We start from the raw sequence: 26,250 nt of genomic DNA, 5'->3' as shown, positions 1-26,250 counted from the left end.
GTGATAAAAACAGGCACAAAAGGCCACACACAACATGTGATGAAATATTGTGATTCCATTTACGTGACATATCCAGAACACGTAAATCCACAGACACAGAACACAGCTAGTGGTTGCCAGGGGCTGGGGGCAGGGAGAATAGGAAGTCACTGCTTAATGGACATGGGGTTTCCTTTGGGAGTGATGAAAATATTTTAGAACTAGATAGAGGAGTTGGCTGCACAAAATTGTGAAGGTACTAAGTGCCACTGGATTGTGCATGCTTTAAAATGGTTACTTTTATGTTATGTGAATTTCATCTCAATAAAAAACTTTTTATTTTAATAATAAAAATACCTGCCCAGCCTGGCGTGGTGGCGTGTGCCTGTAATCCCAGCTACTGGGGAGGCTGAGGCAGGAGAATCACTTGAACCCAGGAGGCAGAGGTTGCAGTGAGCCGAGATCGTACCACTGCACTCCAGCCCGGGAGACAGAGCGACACTGTCTCAAAATAAATAAATAAATAAAATAAAGAAAAAATCTGCCCAAGGAGTAAATGTGATAAGCTATGGAGCGATGTTTGAGCAACTTAAAAACCTTATTTCCTGATTCTACTTTATTTCTAGAGTGGATCATTAGGGCATCACTTTTTCAAACATACAGCTAAAACTCAGGCAACCTGAGGCCCACCCAGCACCAACTGGAGCGTCAACCAGAACAGAACCTTGTACTGTCCTGAGGTCCCTTGGCTAGGAAGCTGCAGCCATGTGGATCCATGTAAACAAGAGGCTTCCCGCTGTTAATCTAAACTCCAGGGCCAGAGCCCTGCACAGCAGTCAGTCCTGCAGGGAGAAGAGCCTTGAGGCACCATGAAAACCACTTAAAACTTTTTTTTTTTTTTTTTTTTTTGGAGACAGGATCTTGCTGCAACCCAGCGAGTGCAGTGCAGTGCAGAGCTGCAATCACGGCTCACTAGGCTCAAGCAATCCTCCCACGTCAGCCTCCCGAGTAGCTGGGACTACAGCTGTGCACCACCACCATACCTGGCTCCCCTGAAAACTCTAAATGGGAGGATTGGGCTCTTCAACTAAACACAAAATACAACTTAAAGAAAAGCAATTCAATACAGTCTTCTCAGAGGGAATGAACCACAGAACTGGTGCTATGGTAGGCTGCTCATGCCAAGAGCCAGGCGCCTGGGCTGGAATCTGCCCCAGCTCTACCACCTTCCATATGGGGCACCTCAGCCAGGAGTCAATTTTCTTATCTAACAATTGGGGCTTATTGAAGCACCTAACGCACAGGGCTGCAATCAGGATTAGGCTAACAAACACATGGGCCAGAAAGAGAGTAAGTGCTTAACAAATGTTAGCTGGTGTTGTTGAGGAAAAGGTGATGGATGAAAAGAAACATTGGTTTTGCTCTTTGGGGGACCTGGTGGGGTGAGGAAGACTGGAGTCCCCTTAGAGCAGCTAACCCAGCTGGGTTGCAGCCTTTAGACATCCCTTTGCTACACAGAAAGTGGCCCTGCTAACCCAGCTCAGCTTAGATCACTTAAAGGAGCAAGGGGCTGTGAAGTCATTTAAAGCAACATGAAGCACTGTAGGCAGGATGTGGGCAGGGGAAACTCAGGGTCAAAGGACAGTGACAAAAAGGGAGAGAGAAGTTCAAAAGGGATATTCTAAAACTAAAGCAAGGAGCAGCTGGTAGGTATTGGGAGCGGGTCAGGAGTGGGGATGACTCATATTTCAGGGGTCTCACCAGACACAGGAAGAGCCTTCTTCTGTTGTAACAGTGGAAAGGGAGCTCTGAAATGTTGTCCCCCGCCATGGGAGCACTTGGAAAGTGCAGCTCTCAAAGCAGAATTCGCCACACAAGCAGCTCCTTCCAAGGAAAACCACGAATGCCGTAAACTCCACAGAGACAAGGATCCTCCATGCAGGCGGCCCTGACCTGCTCGTCTAGTTCCCACCTGAATTGAAAACCTCATCATGAGCGTGAACCTTTCTGCAAATCAGCAAAGACCAACAGCCTTTAGCAGCTAAAGAGAGGCCTGCAAAGTGCGGAAGTGAATAGGAATCAGGACATTGTGTGGTTTTCTGTGGTGAAAACCATACTCGTCCTCATCATCCTATTACCCTCGCCGTGCCTGGAGCCTCCCAACCCACTACTGCTACAGTGTGGGAACCGAGGGGAGCCCCAGTTGGAAGGGCTGCGATATAGCTCCCTGTGTGGTCTGCCTGTGTCCTGAAATCCAGTTCCCACCAGCCTCTGAGCAAGGAGCCCAGTGAACTAGCACTCTGGACAGTCCCAGAGGAAGGGAGCCTTGGGCTTTGTTGAAATGCATCTTCAGACTGTCTTCAGTTTTCCATACACACATTTTGTTGGCTGTTCACAGTAGGTAAATACTGGTATTCTATGAAGGACAATACAAAAAAGGAAAGGTGTCCTCTACTAGAAATAATTTGAAGCTATAGTTCTACATGATTTTTTAATGTCTATAGTATTTCCTCCCCCTCTCAACACACACACACACACACACACACACACTGTCCTCTGACCACTCCCACCTCCACCCCTCCAACATTGACACAGGGAAAATACTTTAAGTTGGATGGCAGGAAACTCGCAGTTAAATGGATTAAGATTCAGAGACCAGAGTCAGAACTGATTTCAGGTGCATCCTAATTTTTTTTTCCAGAGATGGGGTGACTTCATTTTTTCTGTTACCCGGACTGGAGTGCAGTGGCACAGTCATAGCAGTCGCTGAGCCCACTCCTGAGCTCAAGTGATCCTCCCACCTGAGCCTCTTGAATAGCTGGAACTACAGACACGTACCACCATGCTTGGCTAATTTTAAAAAATTTTTAGAGAAGTTGGGGGGGTCTCACTATGTTGCTTAGGCTGGTCTTGCTGAACTCCTGGCTTCAAGCAATTATCCCATCTCAGCCTCTATTTTTTTAAAATACAAGTGATACATGTTTATTGTAGAAATTTTTAAAATTACAATTATGCAGAAAAAAATAGGAAAAATTTAAGCACCCCAATCTTGCCATTCAGAAACTACTATTAAATTTTTAAGTTCCAATTTATACATACACATACACACACAGGATGGGGGAGGGGACCCCCGCGTCCCACCCCAGCTCATTTGAAGGTGAAGGGGAGAAAGTCTGGGAGGTTGAAGCTAGGTGCGTGGATGCATGGAGCCAGATAAGACTAGCAACAAGGAAGAAAGCATGACTACTGGCATGGCCTCTGGTACCCAGGCTGTCCCTGAGCCACAGCTCAGCCCCATGAAAGGTTGTTTATCCTCCTGGTTCTTTGCAGAAAGTGGCACAGCCTGACCCCTTGCAGGACTGAGGCATATGCAGGACAGGTGGGAATGCTGGCCAGATGGTGTCTCCTTCCAGGGCACCAGCAGGGACCGGATTGTCCTCAGACACCTCAGTAGGCCATAGGAACCATGAAGCCAGGGAGAGAATTTGAGGGTTCATGCTCCTGACACATGGGAAATACCCCTAAGGCCCTTCAGGAATAACTAGAGAGACAGAGGAAGAAAGTGCTGCTGTCCCGCAAATGACGTCCACCAACCAGGGGAATTTGAGTAATGACGATGAATGTAACTTCCTTTTTTCCAAAGAGTGTTGAAGCCTGGGAAAATTAATATTTCTATATATATATTCTTAAACATAAAATCGGATCGTATCATAATTCAATTAGTAACCTGTTTGCTTAAGATCTCATGAGCTTTTTTTCTCCCTGTAGGTTAAGAGATAATTATATAATAATGCATTTCAAACTGTGTTCTATAGTTTTACCAAATTCTGGAGACCTGTGAAGGTGTTTCAGGGCCCCTACAGAGGGAAGAGGACATTTTGCAGATGGAAGGAAGAGATGATGAGTCCCTACTCCCAAGTCAACCTTGAAGAGCATTACTTTTTTTTATTTTTTATTTAAGTTACAAAAAAAATTATTGGAGAAACAAGCCGCAGTAACAAACAAATTTAGAAAATAAAATAAAATTCCCAAAGAGTTCTTCAAATCGTCAGATATTTGGTCAATATTCAGAGTAGGATCCAGAGTTCACATGTTACATTTGGTTGGCAAGTCTGTAGGTTTATTTTTGTAAGTCACATTTTGTTGTTGTTGTTATAGCCATTTTCAGGGACCTTCATGAGTTTAATATCCTTTTTTTTTCTTTTTTTTTTTTTGAGACGGAGTCTCGCTCTGTCACCAGGCTGTAGTGCAGTGCTGCGATCCCTGATCTCTGCAACCTCTGCCTCTCGGGTTCAAGCTACTCTTATGCCTGAGTCTCCAGAGCAGCTGGGACCACAGGTGCATGCCACCACGCCCAGCTCATTTTTGCATTTTTAGTAGAGACCAGATTTCACCATGTTGGCCAGGCTGGTCTGGAACTCCCAACCTCAAGTGATCTGCCCACCTCAGCCTCCCAAAGTGGAAGAGCTCTCCTTTTAAACAGTTCTATACACTGGGATTCTAGAAAGACTGATTATGAAAAAGTGGAGGTGTCCTTTACTAGAAATAATTTGAAACCACAGTTCTGCATGATTTTTTAATGCTGTATAGCATTTCATTGTGTGGATAAATGATAATTTATTCATCAAGCCCCTATTTTTGGATATATAGGTTGCGTGCAAGTGAGGAGTCGTGTTCACCTGCAAATATCAAACTCCTGAAAGACTGACTTGAACAAATTAGATTTTTTTCAATATATATAAAATAAAAAGTCTGGAAGGAGGCTGCATTGACATCGGTTGTTGGGTAATGGTCATCTCTAACAGGCCATTGGGACTCCAGAGCAGGACAAAGTGGGAGAGGGGTGTGGAATTATAGGTCAGAGGATGCTGGTAACTGAGTGGATTCCCCTGATAAAGCATTTTCCTGCCTGGTATCTCCCAGTGACTTCTGCTTACATCTCACTGGCCACCCTTACCTGCAAAGCATCCAGAACATGTGGATTGCATTGCCCCCGTCTCGCCACAAAACTGGGGTTCTGTTAGTAAGGAAGAAGAAAAGATTAGAAAAACAAATAAACCTTCATCATGAAAATCCTTTTCCCCATATCCTTGGAGCTACATCACAAGTTAATTTTTTCCTTAAGATCAAGTCACAGAAAGGAAATTCCTCCTTTAAAGAGCTGTTGGTCAAAGGATATGTAATTGCAATTACATAGGAGGAATAAGTTCAAGAGCTCTGTCCTGCAGCATGGGGATTACAGTTCGTGACAATATATTGTATTCTTGAAAAATGCAAAGAAAGTGGATATTAAGTGTTTTCACACACAAAAAAACCTCTGTGAGGTAATTGCCTAAATTTAACTATCCCACAATGTACAAATACTTCAAAACATCATGTTGTACATGAAAAATACATACCATTTTATCTGTCAATTTTTTTAAAAAGGCAGCACATTTGTTCTCAGACTTCTCTAACAATTTGCCCTTTAGAAACATTATACTAAGAAACATTGTATTTATATTCCCACCAGCAGTGTCTAACAAAAAAAGTATCTATTTAACAAAAATATTGGGGTAATCTTTTCATTTTGGATCTTTGCTAATTTAATAAGGAAATTTTTTATAACTTTTTTCTTAATTGTTTAAAAATATTTCCAAAATATGTAATAGTCCTGATTCCATTCCTATCAGTGGGATGCGTATGCCCTGGAGTGGGGCTTCTTAAATTTTCACAGGTACACAAATCACCTGGGATCTCATTAAAATGCAGGTTCTGATGCAGCAGGGTCTGGGGTCTGCTAAGAATCCCATTTCTTACAAGTTCCCAGATGACGCAGGTGCTGCTGGCCCACAAACCACACTTTGGGTAGGGAGTTCCTAGACGCTCCACGGGTGCAATTTTGTTATAAGACAGAGTTATGTCTGATTGTTGAGTGAGAACTGCTCTCTTCCCTGAAGACAACCAACTTGCACACCTGAAGGTCAAACGAACAAACATCGTCAGAGTGGATTCAGGGTAAACCAAATCTCTTCTCATATGATACTGCAGTGAACAACTTAGCTCTGCACCATTCAACACAAGATTTCTGAGTGAGCTTGGAGGCCCTGCAAAAAGTGACGCCTGCCTTAAATGGGTTAAAGTTTGGGGAGGGGCCAAGAAAGCCAAGTACCTCCAAAGCGATGACCTAAACAGAGGTGAGAGCCTGGAGGAGCCCAGGAGGCAGAAACAATGATCCCTGATGGTGGGCACCTGGGGAAAGTGTCACGCTGTCAAGACCTTGCAGGACCCTCTGTTAAAATACTAATCTGAGTTCAGTTCTCTTTATTCTCACCCACATCAAATCCTGGCTGGTGGCCCAGCTTCACACTTCCTGACCTTAGGGATTTGAGCTGGCTGAAAAGATTCTTCCTGGCTTTGGTAAAAACAAAATTCCTGGATGAGATTATGCCAAAGGCCTGGGAGATGAGAGGAGAAGGGGAAGGAAGGGAGGAAGAATCCGGAGCCAGGCAACATAAGGAGCAGCTGTGGAGACTCAGAGGGTCTGGGGAACACCCAAAGTGGGAACCAAGGCACCCAATCCAGGCAACCTGACCAAGATGCCTGTCTGTATTAGTCCATTTTCACACTGCTGACACAGACATACTCGAGACTGGGTAATTTATAAAGAAAAAGAGGTTTAAAGGACTCACAGTTCCACGTGGCTGGGGAGGCCTCACAATCATGGCAGAAAGTGAAAGGCATGTCTTACATGGCGGCAGACAAGAGAGAACGAGAGCCAAGCAAAAGGGAAAACTCCTTATAAAACCATCAGATCTTGTGAGACTTATTCACTACTATAAGACAGTGTGGGGGAAACTGTCCCCATGATTCAGTTATCTCCCACCAGGTCCCTCCCACAATAAGTGGGAATTATGGGAGCTGCAATTCAAGATATTTGGGTGGGGACACAGCCAAACCATATCACTGGATGCAGGCCATATCACATAGACACAGCCCAGCCACAGGGTCTGAAGGACCTAGTACCAAGGTGGTGTAGGGGTGAGAGGCAGGGAGGGGATATCTGTGGGGATTGTTTCGGTTCACACTGTATACCTGGAAGTCCAGTTTGTCTGATCTTAAGATAGCCATTTCAGTCTTCTATGCTTCTATGCTTAGGGTTTGCAGAATACAGCACATCCTTTACCATCTTGAGCCCATCCATGTCCTTATCTTTAAAGTGTCTCTTTGTAAACCTTTTTGTCATAATTAGACTGGGCCATGGGCTACAAAAAAAATAATAATAATAACATTTATTTGGTAGAAGAGGGATGTGGTATTTACAGGGCAGAGAAAGTCCCCAAGAGTCATAAGATGAGTCATTAACATCACTGGCATCAACTAAGTATCTTCTTAATCAATGAGAAACCAGGATACAGGTGAGAAAGAATTAGAGTGCAGATTCGAAGTTGAGGTCATGGGGACAGCAGCTTCTGTGGCTCCTGGATACCCTGCGTGCCCAGCCACAAGACTCATGTGAGAGCTTTTCAACCGGGAAGAGGGTTTGAGAGTATGTGTGTGTTTGTGTCCACCTGCCAGATGGGCTTAGCCCATGCTCTGCCCATTTCCCTAACAACAGGGCCACCAACCATGAAACCCCTCCCAGGGGCACGAACATGCTCCTGTGGCCTTTAGTCCACACCTACAAATGTCACACACCACCCACAGTGAGAGACAGAGACCAAGAAATCCCCGCAAACGTAGCTAAGAAATAGCTTTCATTTCCTGAGTTCAGTCGTTTTCAAACCAGCTGCACCTACCTGGGAAGATTTTTTAAGTGCCAGTGCCTGGGTCACATCCCCAGGTGACTCTGCTTCTTTGATCTGATGGTGGGGTGAGGTATCTGTATTTTATTTATTTATTTTTATTTTTTTGAGACTGACTCTCACTCTGTCACCCAGGCTGGAGTGCAATGGCACAGTCTTGGCTCACTGCAACCCCCACCTCCTGGGTTCAAGCGATTCTCCCACCTCAGCCTCCTGAGTAGCTGGGATTACAGGCACTGCCATCATGCCTGGCTAATTTTGGTATTTTTGTGGAGGTGGGGTTTCACCATGTTGGCCAGGCTGGTCTCGAACTCCTGACCGCAGGTTGTCCTCCCACCTCAGCCTCCCAAAATGCTGGGATTACAGGCATGAGCCACCATGCCCAGCCAGTATCTGTATTTTTTGAGGCAATTTCCACTTAAGTCAATATTTCTAAAGCCTGCCTAAGTATACTGAATGTGCAAACAAACCCCTTTTGCACGCTGAGAATATCCCAGAGGGGACCCACGTAGAAAGCCACCTGTTTTAAACAGTCAGGTCTATGTTATACTGTGGCATGGCCAATGACACCGGGGCTGGCTGGCTGCTGAGGACAACTCATGGAGTGGAATGTGACCAGGCAATGTCAGCACCCATCAAAGGCACCAGCCCACTGGGGAATGGCATCTGACACTCCTGGTCCTGAGACTGCAGGAGGGAGAGACCCACAGCCACAGGACACCCAACAGGAGTCCTGCTTGCCCTACGGGAACTAATTAGCCCTGAATTGTCCCATTACTTGATATCTATCTCCAAGGTCAATGTGAATGAATAGGTCTCTTTGCTTGATTTCTTCCCCCAGAGCAAATGTTTCAATGATCTCCACACTCCTCCTCAATTCAGAGTCCATTGTCCAGCACATTTGAGCCCCTCTATGAAAACAAGCTCCTATGTGGGTAGAATGTAAATAAAACCATTGCCATCCGAAACAGTGTTTCTTGTTCAACCCTGCTTGCAAAAGCTTACTCAACCAGCAGAGACAAAAAGCAGTGCTTTTCAAAGTACGAAAACTACCCATTATCCCATTAGAGAGATGCCGGTTACAGAGATGCTGGTGGAAGTCGGAAGCTTCCGGCTTCAGGCAGAACTAGAGAGTTTGAAGCTCACTTTTTAAATGAAAAAAGTAATGCTCTTTTCTTCCTTGGGACTCACAACAGCTAGTTCATAGCGTGAAGCCACAAAACTAGACCTTTTAAAAATGATATTGTCCTAAGATTAGGAGGTTGGAAGAGACGAGAAGGTTTTCATTTAAAGAATGAGAGTTTTTTCTGGCCCTTTGGCCAAACTGAATCCCATCCACTTGTCCAATCCAAGATCCTCTTCCTGGATTCACTATCTCCAGATGGGAACTTGCTAGATTTCATTCATTAAAAACCAAAGCTCCCCGCTTGCAGGCACAAGTTCCCATCTGCTGCCACATCTTTGCAGTATCAGCTCAGCCTTTCCTCTTCTGGCACCAGTTCATGGGCTCCTGTAGAACCAGAGGTAGGTGTATGACAGGGGTTTTGTGCCTTGAGTGAAAAACTTACTTACCCAAGACAAAAGTGCCATTCCATATCCATTTTCTGCAGACATTTCAATACAAAAATGATTGAGGTGGGAGGTGGGAGCACGGGGGAGGACTGGTGGATTATGCAGGGATCTTGTGGCTGCCAAAACCCAAAATATATTTCCCTGCTGCTTATAAACAGCAGTAGAAGGTCACAGCCACCTCCGTCTGAACTTCTGTCTGCTTGATAAGAGCAGTTGAAGATGTATAAACATTGCTTCTCCCATCTTCCACTCACTTTCAATGAAATACTACTTAAATACAATCAGGACGACACGTCTTCAATATTGAACAGCTGGACTATGGTCCTGGCCTGCCAGAGTGGATATTGTGAAGACCAGAGCAGGTGGGAGAGAACACTATTTCTTCTGAATCCTGAAGTGGGGGTGGCTTTGCAAAACAGAAAGCCTTGCAAGTAAACAGACTGAGTCATCACCTAGGATAAGTGACAGCAGTCTTAACACGTTGCATGGCCTTAGATTTTACATCAGCCAACAAAGATAATGAGATTTCTGCCTTCTCTTATACAGACATTCTACTGGCCAGATATCCTTGTCCCACTCAACATGCAATTGTTTGGGGGATAATTTTACCCTCGAGGATCCACTCTCTGGATTCGCTGTCACCAGGTGGGAACGTGCTAGGTTTGCTAGCACTTTGCTACAATATTCTCTGTAGCTGGAACTTACAGTATGGAATTTGAGGAACAGAATAATAGTAGTAGCTCCTCTGCACACCCAGATACTCAGAGGCAGATTTTTCTGCATGAAGGGGGACTTGCTATCATGATCCTGGACATTGAGGACACTTTAAAAGTAAGTTAGCACTGCCCTCCATGTCTGGCTGCTCTGTGGACACCCTGGGGAAGAAGCACTTACTACGAAATGATTAGACCTGGATTCTGACCTTCGTCCTGAAGTGTGGGGTCTGTATGTGTGTGTGTGCGTGCGCACGCGAGCATGTGTGTGACTATGTGAGCATGTACACACATGCGTGTTCATTTTCTAGGTCTTGTTCTCCCTCATCTGTCAAATAGCAATGATATTACCTGACCCATCTACTTCACAGGATTGCCTGGTAGATCCAAAAAGAAACTGATGTATTAGGGTTTGTATTAGTCCATTCTCACACTGCTATAAAGAGCCGCCCGAGACTGGGTAATTTATAAAGGACAGAGGTTTAATTGATTCACAGTTCTGCATGACTGGGGAGGCCTCAGGAAACTTACAATCATGGAGGAAGGCAAAGGGGAAGCAAGACATCTTCTTCACAAGGCCACAAGGCAGCAGGAAGGAGAAGTGCAGAGCAAAGGGGGAAGAGCCCCTTATAAAACCATCAGATCTCGTGAGAACTCTTTCACTATCATGAGAAGAGCACAGGGGAAACCGCTCCCATGATGCAATTACCTCCACCTGATCCCTCCTCTGACACATGGGGATTATGGGATTTACAATGCAAGATGAGATTTGAATGAGGACACAAAGCCTAACCGTATCAGGGTTCTTCCAGTGAGACAGGATGCATATAGAGAGATCTATTAGAAGGAATTGGCTCACAGAATTACAGAGGCTGAAAAGTCCCCAAATCTGCAGGGTGAGTCAGCAAGTGAGACCCAAGAGAATGGATGGTGCACTTACAGTCTGGGTCCAAAGGCCTAAGAACCAAGAGAGCTGATGGTATAAACTTCAATCTGAAGCCTGGCAGGTTGAAGACCTAGGAAGAGCTGATGTTTCTATTCAAGTCCAAAGGCAGGAAAAAGTTGACGTCCTAGTTTGAATGCAGTCAAGCAGACGAAATTTCCTCCTACTGAGGGAGGGTTGGCCTTTTTGTTCCATTCAGGCTTTCAATGGATTGGATGAGGCCTGGCCACATCAGAGAGGGCCATCTGCTTTACTCAGTCTACTAATTTAAATGTTAATCTCACCCCAAACACCCTCACAGAAACACCCAGAATAATGTTTGACCAAATATCTGGGTACCCCTGGGCCCAATCAAGTTGACACATAAAATCAACCATCACAATGGAGGCAGAGGCAGCACTGAGTACTGGAAAAAACACCATTTTTGGAGGTCAACAGCCCAAGGTCAAGTTCCAGCTCTCTTGCTTCCTAGTTGTGTGATCTGCAGGTTACTCGAACTCTCTGAAGCTGCCTCAGTTGCCTCATCAGTAGAATAAGGATGACAGAAGAATCAGTGTCTGACACATAGCAGGCACCAAAGCGTTGGCTGTTTTGGATGCAAAAAGTACTTTTCAGTGGTTCCATTTGCCCTTTGCATTTAATGTACATCATTATTTTAGACAAAAGCGGCTGCCAGACACAGAAAATATATAGGAAGAAAAAAGGAGGCATTACTATCAACTAAGAAAAATAATGAACCAGCAAGTGATGTAGACCTTATTTATACAACCTTACCCTTAAGTTAGTAGACCAGGATCTGTGAGCCTTGGAGAGACATCAGAACTGCTAGACTGTGTGGCTCGGCTCCTCAACATGAAACTCCTCCTTTACTTTCCCGGGGACCCGTGGACGCATATTTGCCTTGGAACCTAATGGTGGGGTGGCTGTGGCCCTTGCAGAGCGTGGGTATGTTTCACATTATATGCATGCGTGCTGGAGGATAGTGAAACCTAATCCATTTGGGACCTGACACTGTCATCCACCAAAAAAGCAAAATATTTTCCCATCTAGAATCAAAGTAGAAAACCACTCTCACAGTTGGTTTGGGTTTTAAAGGCACACCAATAGTTGAAAAATGGTTTGTGGTCCAGACAAGCCTTGAGCCAACCCAACACTTCATTACAGTGCTGGTTCCCCTTCCAAAGTCCTGCTGCAGCACGTGGGTGGTGTTAGCATCCCTCTGGCAGCCGAAATGGACCCAGAGAAGGGAATCATGGTTAGAGGAGACCTAGATGGTACAGCAAGAAATGCAGAGGCTGGGCTGGCCAGACGAGACTGCTGGGGGCCAGCGTAGAGCTCTCACAGAGTGTGAGATATTTGGGGTTTGGCAAACCCGAAGAAGCAGGCTGCCAAGTCCCACAGCTCCCTCTCCCCCGGTGTATTTCAAAGGAAATTAAATCCACATGTTTCTGATTTGCTGACACTTCAGGCTCATCCAAAGGTGGTTTTGCAAGAGTGGTTTGGACATGAGGAGCCCAGAGAAACCCTAATTATTATTGTTATTTTTCATTTTGAAATGCAGACCTGTATACTTACATAATCCATGCCATGCCTACAAAATCAGACCCCAGTTTTGCCTTACCAAAACTTTTTGTCCCGGGCCCACCGGCGACAGGTCATTGAAGTCAACTAGAGAAGAGAAACGATGACTTTAACATCCAACCTAGAAATCCACCTTGAAAATAGCACCTAAGAAATGCCAACGCTGGCATTCAAAAGCAAAAGCACTGTATGGATTGGGTCTACGGATCTCATAATTTCCTTAGACTCTGGGCCAAGGGGCAAAAACCTAAATTCAAGATGGTAGGTCCTGGATGTGGGGTCTGAGGTGCAAGGATATGGAACTCAGAACCTCAAGAGGAAGGAACCGTCACAAAAGTGTTCTCTAGAATGTTCTCAAATGACCGGCCATATCTGTGAATGAAACTCTGACAATCTGCAACCAAAATTCGGCTTCAGGGACAGAGAATCTCATTATACACTTAGAAATAATTCAGCATTTTTGGATGTGACCTGTTATCTCTCCAAGTCCAGCCACATGCAAACAACTGACCAGAGAGGTCAGGGACCAAAGAGCTCCTGTCTTCTGACCCAGGAGTGAACATTGTCCATTCCTCCTATCCCTCTCCCATTTAAGGCTTTTCCATTCACTTCAAGGGGCCTCCTCTCCTGCCGTGAGTGAGTTCTCCCGACAGAAGCGGTGGCTTTGTCCTGGTGCACGATAAACAGCAGTGAAGGCTGAGAAAATGAATTGGAAAACAACCTTCTCCAGTCTCTCCGCTCCCGGGTTGGAATTTTCAAGCTCCTGCTCTCCTGGTCCTCAGAACTTCACATTTGTTCTCCGTTTCTCCTGCCTTTTTAAAATCCAGGTAGCAGCCCAGCGTTGTGCCTTGCACCTATAATCTCAGCACTTTTGGGAGGCTGAGGTGGGTGGATCCCTTGAGCCCAGGAGTTTGAGACCAGCCTGGGCAACATGGCAAAACCCCGTCTCTACAAAAAATACAAAAATTAGCTGGGCACAGTGGTGTGTGCCTGTGGTTCCAGCTACCTGGGAGGGTGAGATAGGAGGATCGCTTGAGCCTGCGGAGGTCAAGGCTACAAGTGAGTCGTGACCGCATCATTGCACTCTAGCCTCTGGGCAACAGAATGAGATCCTGTCTCAAAAATAAGAAAACAAAATGAAATAAAATCCAGGTAGCCCTTTCTTCTCAGGTCTCAGCTGAGATGTCCCATCCTGGGAAGGCTGCTTCTTTTCAGCCCAGCTTGGGAGGCCTGCCCCCAACCCATATTGAGCTTCCCTCCCTTCCAGGTGTGTGTACATAGATACATACTCATGTTTAGCTAATGAAGTACAAGGTCACCTGCACAGGTTGCCTGCCCACCGGACTGCTGGCCCCTTGAGGCCAGGGACCAGGGCCATCTCTGTCACCCTCTTCCCAGAGCTTGGCACTGAGGAGGTGGGAAATTGGTACTGGTCCTCTAAGCAGCTTTGCTCCCTAACCCTGCAACCAGCCTTCGCCATCAAGACGGCTCAGTTCTGTGAACTGTACAAACCATGAGTCATTAGAGTCTTATCAGATGCTTCGAGACTAGTGCCCACGTGAGTTAGTTTGCTAGGGCCGCCGTGACAAAGTGCCAAAGGCAGGGTGGCTTAAACAACAGACGTTTATTGCTGAACAGTTCTGGAGGCCAGAAGTCTGAGATCAAGGTGTTGGCAGGGTTTGCTCTGAGGGCTCTGGGGAAAATCTGTTCCAGGCCCCTCCCTTAAATTCTGGGGGTCGCTGGCAATCCTCAGGTTCCTTGGCTTATAGAAACATTGCCGCAGCCTCTGCCTTCACCTTCATATGGTGCTCTCCCTGCGACTGTGTCCAACACTCCCCCCTTTTAAAAGCCACCAGTCATCCTGGATTAGGGCTCACCCTAATGGCCTTATCTTAACTGGATCATCTGCAAAGACCCCAATTCCAAATAAGGTCACGTTCACAGATACCGGGGGTCAGGACTTCAACATCTTTGTTGAGGGGGACAAAATTCAACCTGTAACTCCTCAACCTATAATACCACTCCTCTGATAAAGAAAAAAATATTTTAAACCAACTTAAAATTCTCATTGAAATAAAGTAACCATTTAATTTATTGCCCAAACTGGAACATTTTTTGAGAATAAAAGAGAGTGCTATTGATAATTTTGTAGGGAAAATGAGCCGCCCAGTCTGGGCCACATGGCCACCCTGTGTGGCTAAGCTCATTTCTCAGCCCTTCCCATGCAAGGATGTGGTTTTACCTTCACTGCAAATCCCTCTTTGTTTGTGTTCCTCAGCAGGTCCAGTGTGTTTTATACACAGTCGCAGCGAAACCAAGGGATTAGCTGTATTCCGGCTGTAGTTAATTCACTGTTTCCAGCTAAATGCAAGCCCCATCTCAGCAATTAATGTGGCCAGATCAAATCAGGTTCTCTTTACACCTGTTCCCCTGCTTAATTAGGTTCTCATTTCCTAGGGGGACTCAAAGGCACTGAGGACCATTAGCTCAACCCTGGATTAGGAAGGCAGCATCAGACCCACAGACATCACTATCATGCACAGGCGATGTCCCTGAGACAGCTCCAGTCCTTGCATCTAGAAATGTGTCTTGACAACTGTGATGCCCCCAGCGTGGCCAAGGGAACGATCCCCTTTTTTGTTAGAGGCTTCCTTTCATGTCGTCCCAAGGGAAGGACGTGTTCCCAGTGGTGCTCCTTTCTGAGATAATTGTTGGACAGGAGTCAGCCAGTTAAGCCTGCCCACCTAATTAATGGAGTCTGTTATGATTTATCAAAATAATGAGATAGGGAACAAAGACATTGCTTCACCCCTCACCTACCCGCCTGATATTTTGGCCTCTTTTCTTCCTTTTGGAAGATGACCCAATATTAATGAGAAATGAGTCACTTATTGTTGGGGTGCAAATAGAGAGATAAATGACATCAGTAATGGAGTCTCAAGCCCTCTTTGGTATAATGGAGCCATTTGTCAGGCAATATTATTCAATTAATTAATTCCATTAGGGCTACCACACTTCTCCAAACCCAGCCGTTCAACTGTCAGCTCTGATCATTTGTATGATAACAAAAATAGAATGGTTAATAAATGCATCATGAAACCAAAAAGAAAGTATTTTCACCATCACAAGAAAGCTAACTAGAAGTGCGTGATTTGTGAATGTGTGAAGTGCTCACGGCCAGCCTCAAACCTCTTCCCATCACGGACTGAAATGTATCTGGTTATTTCTTAGTTCAAATCTCTAGGAAGAAAAAGGGAGTTGGTCTAGCTCATCTTCTTGTGCCCTATCAGTAACCAGGGAAAGGAAAGGAGTCGGGTGACATGAAATGGAACTGTGTAAGGGACAAGGGCAGGCAAATACAGTGGGAGGGAAGGTTTCCAGAACAGCAGCTCCCAGCCCACGTGCTCCACATAGGTCTGCTGTCTTTCCTGTCTTGCCAAGTACAGAGGAGAATCCTAACCTCGGTCTATGCCCATCCACCTCTCATTGCTCACAACTCATGTTAGTTTTGTCTCTGTTGATGCTCGTATTAATTAATAAATACACCTGCATTCTCTCTAATTCCATTACTCTTTCTGTTCTCCTTTTCAACCCTTGCCAGTTGGTCTCAGAATTCTTTACCTCCCTCCTAGTGGGAAATTTACCTTCAGAAAAAAGAAAGGTAACAGTCCAGAACCACAGTTAAGGAAAGTCTGCCTAAATGAATGAGTATCATCATATTCTAGAGAAAGGCCAGAAACTCCTTATGAATCTTGACATATCCCAATTTACCTCTTAATTCATCTCCAAATCAACCTTTTTCTTTGATCAGCAATATTAACATACATAAAATACCATCTCCGTGTTTCATTTATTGTTCTGTTCTGCTTTGATTAGGTACTAATACTCCAGGAGCACTGGGATCTGCTCATTTTCATTGTGACGCAGCAGTATTTCAGCCAAGTTTGGAATTAAATATGCCTTTATGTGCTGGCATAAAAAGCTATCTACCATTCCTAGGAAAACAGCTTCTATTCCAAACAGCTGACTTCCAAAGTCCAGAACATAATCTATTTGTAAGCTGCATGGCTGCCTACACAGTTCCAGCCCCTTTTTTCTCACCTCCCAGCTAATCAAGTAATCTTTTGTTTCCTGAGCCCATTCTGTGGACAGGAGTGTAAATCAATCAACAGCGAAGGCCTCCAAAGCCTGCAAGCCAGGATGAGCAGGAGCAGGCCAAGGGCAATGGTTCTCAAACTTCAGCCAGCATCAGAGTCGCCTGGAAGATCTATCGCAACAGACTGCCAAAGATCTGGGGTGCAACTCAAGAACTGGCATTTCTAATCTTCCTCCTAGTGGAAAATTTGCCTTCAGAAAAAGATGGCCCAATCCAGGGAAGAGCCACTGGCCTAGAGTATATGGGACAGAGGTACAGGGAGGTAACTAGATGTTTAGAATCCTCAGCAGCCAGCCACATAATCTAACTGGTCCAAAACCCACCCTCCCCTGGGATGGATCATGACGGAGTAAACAGCCCTCCTTGGTCTCTTCTGCCTTAATCTGCAGGCAGAGATTACACCCTAGCATGAGATGAACAATTGCCTTGGAATAGGTCAGCATCACGTGCCATTTTATAATTAAATCTACAAATGGTACGACAACTCACAAGATTTAGGGATTTCTGAATGTTTGTGAAAATATTTTGTTTTGTTTGCTGCTTCTTGTTGATGTCACACATACCCAAAGACATTCCACGGGTTTAACAAGTCTTGGGCATCTTGTGGAAGACTCAGATTCTCATCCATCTCAGAGATGGATGGGGACCTTGACAGTTTTAATTCTGTGCACCATGATTGCAAGGGTCATCTGGTCCAGCATTTCCCAAACTTCTCTTGAGTCCCATTCACAGAGATATGCAATCCAACCAATCCCTTTGCAATTTGTGTTCATGTCTTCATGTTGGTGTGTCATTTTAGTGTCTTGGCCTGGGTTCCCCTCAGAAGGCATAGCCTGCAACAAGGGCTTTGTAAAGGAATATTGGTTTGGAGAGTGATCTCAGCAGACAAGAGTCGGGGCCTGAGGGTGTGAAGCAGGGAAGAAGGGAAAGAAGGTGGTGACCTGATCCATCTTATCTTCTGGGAGGATCCTCTGAATTTGCAGCCTAGGGGAAGAAAAAAGGGAGTACTAATTTATAGACTCCCACCCCCTTTCGGCCAAGAATTTCCTCATAGAGTGTTGACTCCCTTACACTTCAAGGTTGCACAAGCCTCAATACCAGGACACTGTATTAGAGAGGCCCAGGGCAGAAACGGAGACACACAGCGCAGCTGAAACAAGGCAACTTCTGGTTACACCTGCGCAAAGATGGCTGCTCCAGCAATGGCTGGTGTGGAAGATGGGTCAGAAGGTGAGAGATACACACAGAAGATGTCTAGTATAGTGTATATGCAAAAGTAGAAACTGATAGTTAAAATATTTTCCATTTCAGCAACATAAATTTCATGTTAGCTACAATCTTTAATATCAATATATTTAAAATTTTAATCAAATATGAAGATTAACACCAAGTTTCAAGAGTATGTGGCTAAAACCCATAAACCTTACAATGTACCTACATGCCTCATTTCTAGAACCTTCTACCATTTTTGTGTCCACAAGAGCTAGGAAACAGTGACTACACAATAAATTTTATGATAACCATTTCAGGGCCACCAGATACAAGAAGGAAGTCAATAAAAGAGTTATTTTGTGTCAGCTGTTGGGTGCTCAGATTAAAATAAAAATTGAAATTAACCAGGAATTGGGGCATCAAAAATTGCTTTCATGACCTCATGTCTGAAATTCTTATATTTGTGCTTAAAATATCAGCTAGCTGCTATTTGTAATCACTTCTTTACGACCATTTGTTCTCTATAAATGAAAACCAAAATTAGACATAACTGTCCCTGTCTTTTCTTTCTGTAACACTGGGTTTCTGAGGTCCAGGGGCAGACTTTGACGAGACAAAGGCCATCTTCAGATAAAATGAAGATTATCATGAGACAATTTACTGAATTATTAACATGAATTTCAACATCTGTGTTGCTAATGCTTCTAGCCTTTAACAAACGATCCATTCAGGATATGGGCCAAAGAACATATGGCTAAGAATAAAGGCCATTTGAAACCGCACAGGGGTTAGCATCTTTGGGGGCTCAGCGCACAGTGAAATTGACTGAGGCCAAATCACGAGCATGCTCAGTTGAGCAGCCCCTACTGCCACGCATGCGTACATGGGACCCACTCAGGGGCTCTGGAATCGTTCTGAGATGAAGCAGGGAGGTATTTAAATATTTTGTAAAAAATGTTTTATCATTTGAAATTTTCAAAAATGTGCAAAAGTACAGAAACTAGTATAATGAGCCCTCAAATATCTCACCCAGCTCAAACAACTATCATGGCTAATCTTCAATACTTTTTAAAAAAATTTAAACAGGCATCCGTTTTGCTCCTAAAGACAGGAAACCCGGGAACATTTTCATGACCTTCTGAGGGTTTGTGACCTGCTGTCTCTGGTTCACTGACCTTATTCAATCCTCTCTTTATACAAGGGAATGCTATGCTTCTCCCATTCTCTGGCTATTTCTCATGCTCGCAGCAAATTAAGTGGACTCTGTCTATGATTTCAGCAACGGTGACAAATAATCCCAGTTTTAAAGGATGGAATTTTCCAATGCAGAAGCAGCAGAAAGTGAACAGAGGAAACATTGCCATGAGCAAAGGCTCCTCAACACAGTATCTCTGACTGTGCTGCAAAGCCACCCAGGGTGTGGATGAAAAGTGAAAAAAAATTCTGACAATTGAGTGATTGTTCTCTCTCTACAAGCAATCCTACTATTTCTAACCCCTCCATGGGCTGCACAGGCAGCATGCAGACATTGCCTAGGTCTTCCTACAGGGGCTGGCGAGCCCGTTGTTTTCCAACAGACCAAGATCCGACACCAGGATTGCAGTCATCAGAACCTTTCCCTCCCCAGCCCCCCACACCAAAACGAAGAGGGAGTTGAGCAGGGCAGCTACTCACCTTGTCTCATTTGTTCACAAAGAATCCAAAGCCAGCAACATCGATCAGCTTCTTGCTTTTTGTCCAACTACTTGCCTACAACTCTAGAAAAACAACAGAGGTCTGCCAAGAATCTGCAGTCCCTTCAATCTCAAAATAATGACTAGCCTATCCAGTGTTTCCATCCAAGGAATTGTTGGTTCCTACACAAGAAAACCCTTTGGGTGGTGAGAGTCAGGAGTCCAAGAAAGACATGTGGTTATTTTTGCCCCTTTCTGGACCCCGTCTGCACTTTGGAAAGAAAGGGAAATCTATTTTTGACATTGGCTATTCAGCTTTCAAATAACATCAGCCATTAAAGCATATCTAATTTAAATGCTGATTCAAAGTTTTGCTTAATATTAAGACGACTTTTTGGTCTCCTTCTGCTTCCTACTGCCTCAAGCACAAACATGGCTTCCCATTCGCATTCTGTTTTCTTGGCAAACATGAGCTGAAGTTTTGGAATAGGTTAAGGAATTAATGCCTCCATTTTCATATGACAACTTCCATCTTTTTAAAAATAATAATATACCAGAGTGATCAAGTGGAAAGTTTCATTTTTTGTTTCAGATTACAGCACTTCTAAGACTGGCCACCGCATTCAGTACAATTTGTCATTAAAGAAGGAATTATGTGATCATGAGATATGAGAGGAAAATGAAACACAGAGGGGTGGGGGGAGGGAGAGCATTAAGATAAATAGCTAATGCATGTGGGGCTTAATACTTAGGTGATGGGTTGATAGGTGCAACAAACCACCATGACACACGTTTACCTGTGTAACAAATCTGCACGCCCTGTACATGTATCCCTGAACTTAAAATTCAGTTAAATTAAATTTTAAAAAAAGAAAAAGAAAATGAAACACAATGGGGTCGGGGGAAAGAATGGAAAGGACATGGTAGTTTTGGAATATTACAGTGGGCACAGGCGTCGTTACACATCAACCTTGAGACTAAAAAGGCAGGGAACGAACATGAAGTTCACCAGGACTTTGCAAAAACTTATAAGTATTGTAGTGTCACTGACAACAACACATCTGCATCCAGCCTCCAGAGTGGCTTCCCCTCGCCACTCCTTGCTTGAAGAGAAAGCCAAGAATTTGCATTTCATTGTTTTAAAGAGAAAAAACAAACAAACTATACTTCTAATAGCCATGAAAGCATTTGCAATCCAGAGTTCAGCTTGTCTTTTAGTTAAAAAAACAGAAAGCCGCACTATTTTACCAAAATGATTCCTAACATGAAAGGATGGAGTTGTTTTTGCCTTTAACTCATTTCAAAGGCAAAGAAAATTGCTCTTCTTCAAAGCCTTTGGTTGGAATTGTTCATCCAAAACAAAATAAAATTAGAAAAACAAAGCAGCTCGCCCTGCCCTCATCCCTGCTTAGCAACCACCCACCTTCTCCCAGCTGGAGCCTCTGGTGGACGCTTGGTTGTGCCACTACCTGATCTTCTAGCTGTCGATAGACACTTCTTACCCCTGATAGCTACCCTGACCTATCATTGAGGCCCCGAAGGACTTTAAGTAGGTGTTTAACTGGTGGTGTTGAGTGGCTGCATTTAAGAATTATAAGACTTTAGTTGTACTATAGAATTAATCTCTTTTTATGAAAAGAAGAGAGATGGGAGTGAAAGATAATAAAAGCCACAGTGGATGGTTAAGTATCAAACTTCATTAGACATGGAAATAGTAATAAAAATATTAAACTAGGAGGAAACTTGAGTTAGAATCCCCATAGGGGGACGAACTGTACTAGTATGCTTGGGTCTGCCCATTAGAGGACTTCAAGGCTCGTATCCCATGAAACCCCTCAGTCCTCAGCAAACCTAGGGACAGGTGATCACCCTGCAGGCTGCCAGTGACTCTTAGAGACAAAAATCCAAGTGTTGACTTAGTTGGAAATCAGAAGGCTCATCGCAAATGCTCATGTACATCCTGTACCCGTCCCACTGTGAGGCTCCATTTCAGCCTCCTGTTTATTTCCTTCCTTGCACTTAAAATAACATGAACATTGTTCTGTTTATTCCTTTATTGTCTGTTCTCCTTACTCAGTGTGAGCTCCATGTGGGCAGGGGAGTCAGCCTGTTTCCCATTGAAGCTCTAGAACATTCCCCAGCAGACAAAGGATGTTCAAGAAACATGTCATAAGTGCAGAACTCTCCCTCCCAAATTACTGAATTGGACAGAATTACTGTATTCTACAGATTTTAAGAGGCACAGTTTTTCACAAGCTAACATCGCTGAGATCCAGATGCATCTTAATCAGTAGTATCTTTCAAAAACCATCGGCCATGTGCATCCACCCGGCTGTAGCTGTTCACATTGTCATCATTTTGATTCAGATCTGTGCATTTGTTAGCTTAACCTCAGAGTTTAACTGCTGTGTAGGAATCTCCCCAAAGAAATTTCACTACTATTCAGCACTGAAATAACAAGCAATTTTGTAGTCAGAAAGGTACAGAAACCAAGCAGTAGGATGCAAAGGTGGTATTAGTGAACAACATTTATCACAGAAAGAATGATCATGAGTCCATATTTTCTTGCAAAGAAACAATCAAGTGCACCAGAAACCTCGCAAAGGAAGATACCCACCAGTTGGACAAGCTGTGTTACTTTCTATTGCCGAGTTACTTGTTTCATTGCCAAATCTCTAGAAGAGATGAAGATTAATTTAAAAGGCATCTGATATCATTGATTCATATGTCATTCAGGACTGTCATTAAAGGCATCTGTCACAGTGTGTTGGCAGTGTTTTTCCTCTCCTATTGGTATACAAAATAATGGCTGGTCTTACCATCAAGCCACTGTAGACCGGACTTGATGAAATAAGATATTATAGGCTTTCTCAATCTTTTATTCAGGTCTGTGAAACAGACTGTGCAGAGACCATCAAAGAGATTGCTGGCACATGGCAGGGTCAGCAGTGTAGCAACTCATTCAATCTCTACAACTTTCCCAGAACCTTCTGGTGACTGAGTTCTCTAAGGGCCCCTACTCCTGGTGAGGGATGAGACAAAGGGCCTCTGGCTCTAATACCAACTACAGTTTTCGAGTCCCTATACATTTCCCATGTTGCCCCCTCATGCCAAGTACTCTGTTGAGCTAGTCCAGTCCTGCCCCTCACCCTGGACTCCTTGCAATGCTGAGTGATGCCCATTTGCAAGGCCTCATTATTATCTCAGCACCGCCCACCAAGTTCTGTCATATGTTAGTGTCTGATAAATCTCAAACACTAATTCCAACGTGTATGTCATTGGCAGTTATCCACCATCTTTGGTGACAGTAGCTGCATAATTCTGGAGAAGGGATTCGTGTATCTAATTGTTTTGCTTCTACAGGACAGAAGCAGGAGAAATGCTCAGAAATGGTGCAGGTAGACCCACACAAGACAAAACCTGGTCAGCAGCCCAAACAGAAGCGTACAGTTAGGAGAGTCATTAGAGAGAGTGCAGCCCACAATGATCAACAATGATCATGTGTTGGATTAAACAAACTGTGTCCATTTTTCTTAAAGTTTTTAGAGCCTCTCAATGCATTGTTGGATGTTGAAATCATTTCATGGTTTGTTCATTCATTTATTTTTTTGTTCACCAAATAACTGAGTGCCCACTCTATGCCAGTTTACTCTGCTAGGCATGGGACATAGAAGAATGAACAAAAAAGATACAATTCCTACACAGCATATAGCATAGAGCAGGCTTTTTACTTGGGGCACATAGACCCTCCCTCCAAGTGGTTCATAATTAGAACGCAGAGGTCTAAGGAATTTAGATGGGAAGAAATTACAACATTGTCTTCACTAAACTCTCACTCCTAGAAATCATTGATTTCTTCTCTGTCACGTGTTTCACCTTTTTGAGAATAAAGTATATCATTCAGTATGTAGAACTTTTGAGACTGGCTCCTTTTACTCAGCATAATACCTTTGAGATTCATCCAAGTTATTGTGTGTGTCAATAGTTCATTCCTTTTTATTGCTAAATTGAGTAGTATTCCATTGTAGAAATGCACCACAGTTTGTTTACCCATTGACCCACTGAAAGACATTGGGTTGTTTTCTGTTATTAGTGATAATGAATACAGCTGCTATAAACATTCATGCATAGGTCTTTGTGCAAATACAAGTTTTCAGTTCACTTGGGATTGCTGAGTCATATGTCAATTGTGTGTGTAGCTTTATAAGAAACTGCAAAGTAGGGCCAGCCACAGTAGCTCACACCTGTAATCCCAGCACTTTGGAAGACTGAGGCAGGAGGACAGCTTGAGGCCAGGAGTTCAAGACCAGCCCAGGCAACCTGGACCCTGTCTCTCCAAAAAAATACTAAAAATTAGCCAAGCATGGTGGTGCCCATCTGTAGTCCTAGCTACTCAGGAGGCTGAAGCAGGACGATCCTAGAGTGGCTGTGCAATTTTGCATTCCCGTTGGCAGTGTATGAGAGATCCAGTTGCTTTGCATTATTGTGAGCACTTAGTATTGTCAGTATTTTTTATTTTTGCCATTCAGTAGGTGTGTCTCATTCCATAGGTTATATCTCATCAGAGTTTTAGCTGGCATTTCTCTAATAGTCAATATTATTGACTATCTCTTTGTATACTTATGTATTAATGGATATTTGCTAATATTTTGTTGAGAATTTTTGCATATATGTTCATGAGGGATAGTGTTTTGTACTTTTTGTACCATCTGTCTGGTTCCAGTACCAGGGTAATGTTGGCCTTATAAAATGAGTTGAGAAGTGTTCCCTCCTCTTCTATTTTCTGGAAGAGATTGTGTACAATTCACTTTATTTCTAGAAAATATTTGGTAGAATTTATCATATTTCTTGTTTAAATATTTGGCAGCATATTCTCTATGGTGTGTGCTAGAATCTTGGCCTGAAGAATCCTTTTATAGAAGGTTTTAAAATACAAGCTCAATTTTAAAAATACTAATAGTGCTATTTAAGTTATCTACATGTCATCTTGGGTGAATTTTGGTAATTTGTGTCTTTTGCAGAATTCATCCATTTTATCTAAATGGTCAAATTTATGAGCAGGGTGTGTAGTGATAACCCTTTTTTCATTCCTGATATCAGTAATTCATGTTCTATCTTTCCCTCTGCCAGTCTCACCAGAGGTTTATTGAACTCCTCATTATTTTTCTCTATTGTTTTTGAAATTGTTTTCATTTTTTAAATTTATGTACTTATTTTTATTACTTCCTTTCTTTTGCTTATTTTGAGTTTATTTTGCTCTTCTTTTTCTAATTTCTTGTGGAAGCAGCTTAGATTAGTTGGTTTGATACTCTTCTCTTTTCTAATACAAATTCATCATAATGATGAAATTTCCATCTAAGCACTGCTTTAACTGCATCCCACAAATTTTGATATATTTTTATATTCATTCAGTTCAAAATATTTTCTAACTTCCCTGAGACTTCCTCTTTGACCTACAGATTATGTACAAGTGTGTTGTTTAATTTCTAAGGGTTTGTAAATTTTCTTATCATTCTGTTTTTTATACTTTGTATGATTTCAATTCTTTAAATGTGCAACAAATTTGTTTTATGTCCCCGGATATGGTCTATCTTGGTGAAAGTTCCATGTGAAATTGAGAAAAATGTGTATTCTGCTGTTATTGAGTGGAGTATTCTATAAATGTCAATTAGAAACAATTGTTTATCATTTAGTTCCATTTTCTATACTATACACTTGCTGACTTTCTGTTTACTAAGTTCTATTGATCACTGAGAGAGGAATGTTGAAGTTTCCAACTATAATTATGAATTTGTGTATTTCTTATCTCAGTTCTGTGAGTTTTTCCTTCATGTACTTTCAAGCTTTGCTGTTTGATACATACAGATTTAGGATTGTTGTGTCCTCTTGATGAAATGTATTAGGTATTGCCCCTTTTTATCCCTGGTAATTTTCTTTGCTCTGAAGTCTACTTTGTCTGATATTACTATAGCCACTCTATCTTCATTCTCATTAATAATATACATATTTTGAATATATATTTCTTTACTTTTAGCCCACTTATGTCATTATACTTGAAGTGAGTACAATTGACACACTTGTATTACTTATATACTTATAGACAGTATATAATTGAGTCATTTTTTAAAATCCATTCTAAAAATCTATCTTTTAATTAGTATGTTTGATCCATTTACATTTAATGTAATTACTGATGTTTTTATTTAAGCCTATCATTTTATTGTTTGTTTACTGTTTGTCTCTGTATTTTCAGTTTCTATGTTTTCCCTTTGTTTGCTTTCTTTTTGGTTACTTAAACATTTGTTAGTTATCTATTTTACCTATTGCATTTTTGTTGACTATCCCTTTGTGTAATTTCTAAATAGTTGCTCTGGGGATTAAAATATATATTCTTAACTTTTTACAGTCAGTGTATATTTTAACACTTCAAGTGATATATTACCACCATATATGGGTTTCTTTACCCATCCTCCTTTATGTTGTGGTTGTCTTATTTGTTATATCAACATACATTGAAAACCCCACTAGACGATGTTATAATTTTTGCTTTCTACCATCAAATATATTTTAAAGAACTCAAGAGAAGAAGAACAGTCTATTATGTTTGCCCAGGTATCTACCATTTTTGTTGCTCTTC

General features: G+C 42.9%; 1 long non-coding RNA gene across 1 annotated transcript; it reads right to left on the bottom strand.

Annotated features, from left to right (window-relative positions):
* Positions 1-908: 908 nt before the first annotated feature.
* LOC100446811 (uncharacterized) lies at positions 909-25,687 on the bottom strand. Its single transcript, XR_008517299.2, has 3 exons — positions 7,054-25,687; positions 5,709-5,935; positions 909-4,996 (listed from the first exon to the last, which is right to left on the bottom strand). It is a non-coding gene; the product is annotated as an uncharacterized LOC100446811 (long non-coding RNA).
* Between the last annotated feature and the right edge of the window lie 563 nt (positions 25,688-26,250).

Source organism: Pongo abelii, chromosome 22, assembly GCF_028885655.2.
Source record: "Pongo abelii isolate AG06213 chromosome 22, NHGRI_mPonAbe1-v2.0_pri, whole genome shotgun sequence".
Taxonomy (NCBI): Eukaryota; Metazoa; Chordata; class Mammalia; order Primates; family Hominidae; genus Pongo; species Pongo abelii.
Note: the sequence above shows the minus strand (reverse complement) of the source record. Positions and strands in the feature narration are given on the sequence as shown.